Source organism: Pteropus alecto, unplaced genomic scaffold, assembly GCF_000325575.1.
Source record: "Pteropus alecto unplaced genomic scaffold, ASM32557v1 scaffold137, whole genome shotgun sequence".
Taxonomy (NCBI): domain Eukaryota; kingdom Metazoa; phylum Chordata; class Mammalia; order Chiroptera; family Pteropodidae; genus Pteropus; species Pteropus alecto.
The window spans coordinates 4,802,886-4,806,230 of record NW_006440135.1 but is presented as its reverse complement, the minus strand read 5'-3'; the positions used below and the strand labels follow the sequence as shown (position 1 = coordinate 4,806,230).

Genomic DNA, 3,345 nt, shown 5'->3' with positions numbered 1-3,345 from the left:
CGCCCGGGGGCGTCCGGGGTCACCCTGGCTGGAGGCCGGAAAAAAAGGGGGCTGGCAAAAGCCTACAGCACCCGGTATTCCCAGGCGGTCTCCCATCCAAGTACTGACCAGGCCCGACCCTGCTTAGCTTCCGAGATCAGACGAGATCGGGCGCGTTCAGGGTGGTATGGCCGTAGACGGGAGAAGCTGTCGCTTGCCGCCCCAAGAGCTGGAACCTGGCCTCCGGGGCGCCGGAGACTCTCGCGCCTGCAGTGGATCTCCTCGGGGAGTTTCGGGCGGGGGCGGAGAGGGTTCCGCCGACGAAGTTGAAGCCAGCGGGCGCCAGCGATGCTAAGGCATCGCGGGTCTTGGCCGGTTCGCGGTCATGCCAGAGGTCTGGGTGGGCCCTCTCGCATCCTGGGACTGCCCAGGCCCCGGGCCACCCAACCGCCTCCCCAGTCTTGGCCGCTCCGCACGAGCCCGGCCTGGTCGTGGCCCGCCATCCTCTCGGCCACCTGGGCACCTAGGCAGGTGCGGCCTGGCCCGGCCCTGACCCAGACCCACGCCCCTGCTGCACTCCCCGCGGTCGCCGAGCCCGGCCTGCCCAAAACCACGCGGACACAACGGTGACACCAAAAGGCAACTCTCTTCCGCCCGGCGCCTCCACCCAGAGCCCTTGGCCCTTGGCGCTCGACCCCGCGGAGCCCAGGAAGGGAAGGGCCCTGAGCATTCAGAGGAAACAGCTCAGGGCTGGCTGCAGGAGAGCAGGTGAGGCCGGGCGAGGGCGAGGGGCGCGCGGCCGAGCGGGCAGCCCTTGGGCTCCAGCAAAAGGCTGCTGCAGCCGGTATTCACAAGCTGTCTCCGATCCAAGTACTAACCAGCCGAGATCAGACGAGGTCCAGCGCATTCACGTTGGCATGGCGATTGAGGTTGTTGCTTGCGGACCCAAGATCTCGAGCCAGGCCTCCTGGGCGCGGGAGACGCCGGCGCCTGCAGCACACATATTAGGGGGGTAGGTTGAGGGGATTGCGCCAGCGAGGCGGCGGCCAGCGAGCGCCAGCCGCTCTAAGGCACCGCGGGCCTTGGCGGGTTCCCGGCCGTGCTGGAAGTATGGGTGGGCGCTCTCGCAACCCAGGCCTCCCCAGTCTTGGCCGCTGGGCAGGAGCCCGGCCCGGGCGTGGCCTGCCATCGTCTCGGCCACCTGCATACCTAGGCACCTGCGGCCCGGCTCCGGCCCTGACCCAGACGCACTCCTTCCCTGCCCTCCCCACTGAGCCACACCCTACCTGCCCAAACACACACGAAGACCCTGGTCGCACCCCGAGGCATCGTTTCTGACGGGCGCAGCCCTCGCCCTCCACCGGGACCAAGGACCCGCCCAGTCCACTGCCCCTTGCCTACACATCGACTCCGCATCAAGAGATATACAGAGGGAGAGAGACAGAGGGACAGATAAACCGAGAGACAGAGCGATTGCCCGGGAGGGAAGGAGAAAGGACAAAACGTGTCGCCAGGGCGGGAGGCCCAGTGAGAGCCACGAAGGAGGGGACGGGGTCGCCGGAGAAGGGGAGGGTGGCGGGAGCTACCTGGGGTCAGACACACAGAGAGATGGTGAGGATGAAAGGTACAGAGACGGAGAGACGAGAGAAGAGATCCCGCGCGCGAGAGAGCGCGAGCCCGTGCCCGCCCACACAGAGAACAGGACAGGACACGCAGACGAGTGCACCGATGCACAGAGCCAGACCCCGACTTTGACCCCGAGAGCCTGCGGCCGCCCTGAAGAGACCACTTCCACAGCAGAGGGTGGTCCTGCCGGGGCTGGGCTCGGGCAGGGAGGCGGTTCTGCCTGGTGCCCAGTGCCTCGTGCCCCGGGGCAGGCTGGGGGCTCCGGGAGTCTCGTTCTGTTCAGAGTCCTGCCGGGGGTCCCGCCGCGGGAAGGAAAGACGCACGGGCTCCCTGGCGTATATGTGTGTGTGTGTGGCCGCTGGCTGCGGGCCTGCCCCAAGAGGGCTCTTGCCGGGCATGCACGCGCGATCTCATGCGTCTCAGCCTCTCTGACGTGGCTTGTCGGTCCCGCTCCCGTCCCAGCTGTGCGAGGTGGCCTCACGCCTGGTCCGGGTGCACCTGGCTGTCCAGTGAGAAGGGCGGTGAGAAGCGTGCTGGCCGAGACTTGAGGCCTCGGGCGGGGTGGGTGGGGGTGGAGGGTCCTGCATCCCGGGGATGCGAGCGCACTTCCAGTGTGTATCAGAGAAGGCGGTCCTTGGGGCTCAGCCCCGCAGAGCCCAAGAAGGGAAGAGCCCCAAGCGGAGAGAGGAAACAGCCCAGGGCTGGCTGCAGGAGAGCAGGTGAGGGCAGGCGAGGACGCAGGGCACGCAGCCCTTGGAGAAGCTCTTGGCTCGGGTGCCTGCCCGGGACCCTCGAGACAGATAGCGAGCGAGTGAGCGAGCAGGGCCCGGGAGCGTCCAGGGGCACCCTGGCTGTAGGGCGGCAAAAGGAGGGGGCGGCAAAAGCCTACAGCACCCGGTATTCCCAGGCGGTCTCCCATCCCAGTACTAACCAGGCCTGACCCTGCTTAGCTTCCGAGATCAGACGAGATCGGGCGCGTTCAGGATGGTATGGCCATAGAGGGGACAGGTTGTCGCCTGCTGCCCCAAGAGCTCGACCCTGGCATCCCGGGCGCCGGAGACGTCTGGGCCTGCACCACAGCAGAAAACAAATTTTTATGATGACATACACATGGGTGCTAATTTGAAATGCATATGATAGCAGCAGAAATAACTGTTCATGAGATGCACCGCTGTTATTCCCAAAAAGCCCACAAGATGGCAGTAGAGTGTCAAGAGTTTTGATAACATAGATCCTATATGGCCACCATATAGCAGTAGAGGTGTTATTAATAAAAATATACACTTGATGGCAAAAAATTAATTTTTATGATGATCTACACTCTGTTATTCTCTAAATGCCCACAGGATTGCAGCAGAAAATTTTTTTTAATGAAATACACTGGTGCTATTTTCACAATATCCACGAGATGGCAGCAGAGAAGAACTTTTCAAGACATACACTGCTGTGTTATTCCCAAGATTCACACAAAATGGCAGCAGAAAAAAAACATTATAATAACATCCCCTGGGGAGTCATTTTTTAAATGCACATAAGATAGTAGCAGAAATAACTTTTCAAGACGTGCACTCCTGTGTTATCCCCAGCAGATGGCAGCAGCAGATAACTTTATATTCACGTACACTTGCCTGTTATTTTCAAATGCCCACCAGACAGCAGCAGAGAATAATTTCTCATGACAAGGACTTTTCTGTTTATCCCAAGATACACAGGAGATGTCCATGTACAAGAACTTTGTTT

At 61.5% G+C, this 3,345-nt stretch overlaps 2 non-coding genes across 2 annotated transcripts; both read right to left on the bottom strand.

Annotated features, from left to right (window-relative positions):
* Nucleotides 1-59: 59 nt before the first annotated feature.
* On the bottom strand, nt 60-178 carry LOC112484091. Its single transcript, XR_003047887.1, has one exon. It is a non-coding gene; the product is annotated as a 5S ribosomal RNA (ribosomal RNA).
* A 2,309-nt stretch (nt 179-2,487) lies between these two features.
* LOC112484115 lies at nt 2,488-2,606 on the bottom strand. Its single transcript, XR_003047892.1, has one exon. It is a non-coding gene; the product is annotated as a 5S ribosomal RNA (ribosomal RNA).
* Between the last annotated feature and the right edge of the window lie 739 nt (nt 2,607-3,345).